Raw genomic sequence first — 6,991 nt, 5'->3', positions numbered from 1 at the left:
CTCCCTGGATTATGAGGTCAGCCAGATTCTGGAACAGCATCCAGGCTGCATGGCATGAATGACTCAATGATCTATTAGCAATTTCTGCTATAGAAAATGGGAGATGAGGAGATCACATTCTGACAAAATGGACCAATGATAATTTATAAAAATGCTACCTTTTGGAGCTTCTTGACTCAGGTATATAAGGCAGGAATATTAAGAGCCAGGCAGACTCCCAGGCCTATGTCCTAGGACATTTTGTTGATCTTGGGGTAGACTAGTCATATGGAGAAGCAGGTTCGGCTTAGAGATAACAGCCCTGGCCTGGGAGAGCTACTTTGACTCACACCACAACTGTGAGAACCACCCAGGGGTCTAAGTAGGGAAGAGCAGGTTTTCAAGCCTTGCAGGGATTTTGGTTAATTCTAACATTGTTTTTACAGGGGGATAGTGTCTTCTTGAGATTGAACTGAGATAAAAGCTTACATTGGGAAAACACTGCCAAACGTGGCAACATCTCCAACTGTTTCTCCCTCAGCATTCATGGCAGGTAATTCTAATCCATTATTAAGTTCCTTCCCACCAAGCCAGGATGCAGCTTCACCATTGGTCTTAACCAACGTAGCAAACATACATTGGGTTCAGATTTATTTGCAAACTAAATTGTCACTTGTGATCTAAGATGATTCCGAAAAAGCACAATTTTATACCAAGTTCAAGCAGAGAAAGCATGGGGCCAGTAATGTGCAGTAGAGGGTAAAGTCACCACCTGCAGTGTAGGTATCTATGTGGGCACCAGTTAGACACCCAGCTGCTCCTCTACAAATCCAGCTCCCTGATAATGCACCTGGGAAAGCAGTGGAGGATGGCCCAAGTGCTTGAGCCCTTGAACTCATGTGGGAGACTGAGAAGCAGCTCCTGGCTCCTGTCTTCAGATTGGCTCTTGTGGCCATTCGTTGAGTGAAACAACAGATAGTAGATCTCTCTGTCTCTCCCTCTCATTCTCTACAACTCTGCATTTCAAATAAAATAAACAAATTTATAAGCACACACACACACACACACACACAAACACACAGAGAAAGAGAAAGAGAGAGAAAAAGAGAAGAGAAAGCATAATGACCTGGCTCTGTTTCTAAAACAAATATTGGAGAAGAGATAAGGTTGAAGGAAAAGGGTACGAGAATTCAGGGATTGGCCATCTCCTGGACTTTCTGATTCTGATTCTTTGTCCATTAGTGCATCTCTGAAATCCTTAAAAATGGGATGAACTGAACGAAGTGCCTAAAATTGAGGGCAATTTGATTCTTGGTTAAAGGAGAACTCTATCTAGTATTTTGATTTTTGAATTTTGGGTTAGCTAATATTTTACTATTATGAAGGCCTTCTTCTCCCTTCTGGGTGATGGGATTAGTTGAAGACAAGAGGGAGAAAGAGAGACACTGATGAGAAAAAAAAATCTGTTAAAAAATATGCATGACATTTGAATGTTTCTTGAAATTTCTGCCATACTAATTGACTTTAAAATTATTTTAGTTTCAGACTGTTGTATATATTTCATCTAATATCCTCTTCCTCACAGTCATCAGCAATATTTTCACTTATATAAAGAGAACAGATGGGCTGGCGCTGTGGCTCACTTGGTTAATCCTCCGCCTGAGGCCCCGGCATCCCATATGGGCACCGGGTTCTAGTCCTGGTTGCTCCTCTTCCAGTCCAGCTCTCTGCTGTGGCCCAGGAAGGTAGTGGAGGATGGCCCAAGTGCTTGGGCCCTGCACCTGCATGGGAGACCAAGAGGAAGCACCTGCCTCCTGGCTTCGGATCAGTGCAGCACTGGCCATAGCGGCCATTTGGGGGACGAACCAACAGAGGGAAGACCTTTCTCTCTGTCTCTCTCTTTCACTGACTGTAAACTCTACCTGTCAAATAAAAAGTAAATACATCTTTAAAGAAAAAGAGAATAGATTTAATGTATTTTATATATATACAGTTTTAAGTTCATAATTGTATAACCCACACTGCTTCCTACTTTTTTCTTTTTTTTCTCTTTTGATTATTGTGATGACATACTTTCAACTTTCTTTATAATCCTAAGCTTAATACTCCACTAAATAAACAATTTAAGAAGTGGAAAGTAGAAAGACCACTATTCTGCAAGAGTATAGAAAAGGGTTACAATCAATAATCAAATTTCAAGATGTCGTTCCACTTATATGCATTACTTTTTTTTGGTCCTCTATATAATAGCTACCACAAATCAGAGAAAATATATGATATTTGTCTTTTAACGCCTGGCTTATTTCCCTAAGCATACTGATTTCCTGTTGTATCCATTCTGTTGCATATGACAGAATTTCATTCTTTTTTATGGCTGTGTAGTATTTCATCATGTATATATACCACTTTTTCTTTATTCAGTAATCAGCTGATGGACATTGATTCCATCTCTTGGCTATTGTGAATCAAGCTGCTATAGTCCTGGGGATACAGATAACTCTCTCATATGCTGGTCTCCTTCACTTTGGTTCAATCGCCAGGAATGGGATGGCTAGGTTATATGGTACAGCAATTTTCAGATTTTTGAGGACTCTCCACAATGTCTTCCACAATGGTTGGCTAGTTTACATTTCCACAGTGTAGTAGGATAAATTTTTCTCTACATGCTCACCAGCATTTGATGCTTGATTTTTGGATGATAGCATTCTAACTGGAGTGAGGTAAATCATCACTATGGCTTTTATTTGCATTCCATGAGCAATATTTTCAAGCAGGTATTGAAATATATGTTGTAAATGCCAAGGGCCTTTTATCTTATCTCCAACTGGAAACATTTCTCACTCATTTTTACAAATGTTAACTACATTGGATTCTAAAGAATTTGATTCTTGTATTTAAAAATAGACATGACTGTTTAAAAGGCGCATGGCAGTCAGTGCTTCAAAAGCATATCCCCTTTTTGATCCACTTTATCAGTTTCTGTCTGCTCTTAGCCTAGTGTTTAGCATAGTGTCTAAGACTAGAGAATCACCACTAGAGATTCAACCTTGTGTTTGAGCTTCAACTATATTTCTTATTAGCTGTATTATTTATAGTACGTTATTAAATTTAAATGTTACTCTCATTATATGTAAAATGGAGCATAATACTATTAATAATAAAGGTGATTGTAGGGATTCTATCGGCTGATTCATAAATAATGCAATAGTGGATATATAGTGAATGATCAGTAAGGGTTAGCCATTTCTTGGTTACTACATTTTCCATCCACTCCTCAAAAACAGTATAACCTTCTTATTTCCCCTACTTACATTCTCTGCTACAGTCCTACCCCTAAAACCAATTGCACTGCAGACAAGAGAAATTTAAGTAGATTTCATCTCAACTTTTGGGAATAGCAATCATTCTTTCATCTTTTTTTCCCACTCTTACTTTCTCCTTTCTTCCTCTCTCCTTCCCTCCTCTTTCTCCCCATCATTTCTCCCTTCTCTCTCTCTCTCTCTCTCTCTCTGCCTCTCTCTCTCTCTCTCTCTTCTTTTCTCCTCTTTCTTTTTTCTTTCCATTGCCTTCTCTCACTCTACCTTTTCTTCTTTCCAAAAACATTCATCAACGTCCAATTATGAACTTGCACTGCTATAGGCACTGAGAATAAAATGATAAAAAGTTACAATCCCTTAGAAGAATATAGTGAATTAATATTTCTGAATTGCTTAGAATAGCCTGACACCTACGTGCTCCAGTGGTGTTGGCTAATTGATCAAATAATAAACCTAGGTTTCAGTTTCATTCTTAAGGCCTGATCATAATCAATATGCTCCCTCTGATAATCAGATCACATCCTGATCCTCATGTTTTCATGCCTGTTGAGATAATAAGCCTAATAAATATTCTGGTCATTTTAGACCTGAGACTCTGACTTAGGCCAGCTCTTCTTTACAGATGGTGAAGGGAGAAGGCTGTGAGATTCAACTAGTTTCTGAGCTGCCACCTGCTGGTAGCTTCTTTCAATGTCAATTGCAAGCTGGCTCTGTCTTAAGTTTTATCTTATTCTGTGATCATGTGTCCTATTTTTTGTCTCTTGAATCCACACTGCTCCACAATGGGTTCTTTTGAGACAGCATAATATTCAGAATTACCACTTAGCTTATATTTCCAAGATTTTGGAGTATTGCATGGTTGCCTACCAGAATGGTCTTCTACCTTGGACCAGCAGTGGTCCCTACGCCCATATCTCATTTAGATTTATCCCCTTTCCACTCAGCAAGTCCAGATCCTTTTAAGAGGTATGAACCTATTTCTCTTCAATATTGTTCTTGTTCCATTAAATATATCAAATATATCTAGCTCTTAATCAATATGTAAATGAGTACTTAAAATGAGGTTGCCAAGTAGATATTAGGCACTTCTGTGAACAATTGATAGCAGAAAACAGGACATTAAAGAAATTGGAACTCTAAGTTTATCTTCTGTCAGTTTCAGAAGACTTCAGGTAGTGAGTAGACAAGAAGATTTTTGGACTTAAGACTTCGAAAAGGATCATTTCTAAAGTTTTAATATACTACGAACTATTTTTCAATAAGCTTTTTATCAGAATAGCTTTAGACCTGCAAAAATTTTGAATATGGTACAAGACCATTCTGATGCTTCACACCCAGTTTACTCCATTAGGAAGGTTTTACAGTTACCATGGCATATTTTTCACAGTTAATGAGCTCAGTGACACACGATTATTAACTCAAGTGCATAATTTATTCTGACTGCCTTAGTTTTTTTTTCTTTTAACTTTCATAATAGCGTACTTTCAATTTACTTTCTAATCACAGGCTTAATACACCTTGTTATCTTTCAGGATCCCGTCCAGGATACCATATTGCATTTACTGGGCATGTCTTCTTAGACTCTTCTTGGATGTGACAGTGTTTCAGACTTTCTTTGCTTTGTGTGACCATAAGAGCTTTGAGGAGCACTCGTCAGGTATTTTGCAGAATGTCTCTCCGTGGAGATTCAGCTGATGATTTACTTATTATTAAATTGGGTTTATAATTTTGGGAGACTACAGTGGTAAAATGCCATGCTCATGCCATCAAATCAAGGGCACATGCTATAAATATGATTTATTACTGCTAATATTAATTTTGGTGAACAGGCTGAGGTGGTGTTTGGCAGATTTCCGTATTACAAGGTTATTATTTTTCTAGACCATTCTCTTTGAGTGTAAGTCATCTGCCACACTTATGGAGTGGGGATTATCTACCCAAATTATTTAGATATTGTACTGCACAGATTTGTTTATTTTCCTATACTTATTAATTTACTTAATCATTTATTTATATCCTTGTCAGATTATCAGTATTTATTGTAAGCTTTGAGCTATATTGCAACACCACGTTATTTATTTCATTGCTCAGATAATTCCATCTTTAGCCACTGGAAGTTGTTGCAGTTGGGCACCATATGTCTCTGACATGCTCCTGTCATTTGTAACAGGACTCAGGAAATACTACTCCAAACTGTGAGATTAGCAATTGAAAAAAAAAATAAACAAATAGAAGAAGCAGGAAGATCACACTCATTTTCTCTCATCCATTTTGTTGGAAATAGGTCATTAGATCTTCAACCAGTGGTACTCTCCCTCAACTCAGTGGAAAGGAGCATCTGTATCCTGAAAGACACAGAGATACTAGACGGAATCTGAATGAGCAGACCTTTCTGAGTGCCCCATTGATTTCCTACCATTAAATCAAACTCCCTTTGTTCATTCATCCTTCCCCATGACTGCCCATCTGTCATCAAATCTCATCATAAAATACACAGGTTTCTCTGTTTCTTTAGGTCTTCATTTCTAATGTCCCCCATGTTGCATAAGATTTAAATTAATTTGTATGCTTTCTCTTGTTGATTTGTCCTTCATTTTAGGGACCTCAGCCGTGAGTCTTCCCTTAGACAATGAAAAACACATTTTTTTTTCCTCCCTCATGTATGTCTTTGTCACTTCTGTGCTATTCTCGGCTCAACTTTTATATTTCCTTTCCACAGCCAAAAATTCAGTCTTTTCTCCAAGGAACCCTACCGAGAAGGTAAAACCTTTTTATTGCACAATGGTATTATAACCGAGACATAGGCACTGGGTGTGCCATTGCTACTGGGATATACTTGCTTCTCTGCCATTCCCTTCAGCTACATGAGAGCCACGAGGCTGACTGAGGTTACTCTCAGCAATTCCAATGGAGAAATAGATGGCATACATACTGCTTGGTACTGGAGGGAACATAGGGTAATAAATCAGCAACAACAAGGGAGAAACAAATGGTGGTTTGTGGTGGAGCCTCAATGTTCAGCAAAGATTGTAGTTGTGCTTATAGCTATAGGCAGCGGTTTAGTGACAGGCAACTCAAGACATGAGATGGGGCAGACAACTGATCAAGGAAACTGGATTATTTTGTATGGAAAATGCCAGTAAAGCATCATTATTGTGTTATAGCTTTCATCTATATTCTGTGGGGCGTCATGACAAATTAATACTTTCTAAAGTAATTATGCACAAGCTTTTTGGTAATTGTCTCTGTATTTTTTTAAGCCATTAATTTCAGGAGATTTATCAAATATATATAGTGATGATATTGTATGGAAGATTTTATCTTCTCCCTCCCATTATATCTCCCATTTTTCTCTCAGGGCCATCTTGTGAGATAAGATAAGTAAAATTTACCTCTGTTTCACAAATTAGGAAAATGAAAATTTGAAAGGTTAGCTGAGCTCAGGGCCATCCTTTTGGTGATGGAAAAGCTGAGTTTCTGTACTATAGAGCTTGTATTTTTTTCATGGCTACCCCAAAATTTCTCAAACCAACTGTCGAGATTTGGGTCCAGATAACTATTCATTATGGGGGTTGTCCTATTGTTGCCTGGGACATTGTAGGAAGTCTAGCGGCATCCCTGATATCTACCCATTGGGCACCTGGAGAACACTCCTCCCTTCCTCAAGTTGTAGCCACAAAAATGTCACTATACGT

General features: G+C 38.2%; 1 long non-coding RNA gene across 1 annotated transcript; it reads left to right on the top strand.

Moving 5' to 3' along the window:
- The first annotated feature begins 32 nt into the window (after nucleotides 1-32).
- LOC103350113 (uncharacterized) lies at nucleotides 33-6,008 on the top strand. Its single transcript, XR_011390556.1, has 4 exons — nucleotides 33-180; nucleotides 426-532; nucleotides 4,829-4,953; nucleotides 5,581-6,008. It is a non-coding gene; the product is annotated as an uncharacterized lncRNA (long non-coding RNA).
- The last annotated feature ends 983 nt before the right edge of the window (nucleotides 6,009-6,991 follow it).

This window comes from Oryctolagus cuniculus, chromosome 7, assembly GCF_964237555.1.
Source record: "Oryctolagus cuniculus chromosome 7, mOryCun1.1, whole genome shotgun sequence".
NCBI classification, from domain to species: Eukaryota; Metazoa; Chordata; class Mammalia; order Lagomorpha; family Leporidae; genus Oryctolagus; species Oryctolagus cuniculus.
Note: the sequence above shows the minus strand (reverse complement) of the source record. Positions and strands in the feature narration are given on the sequence as shown.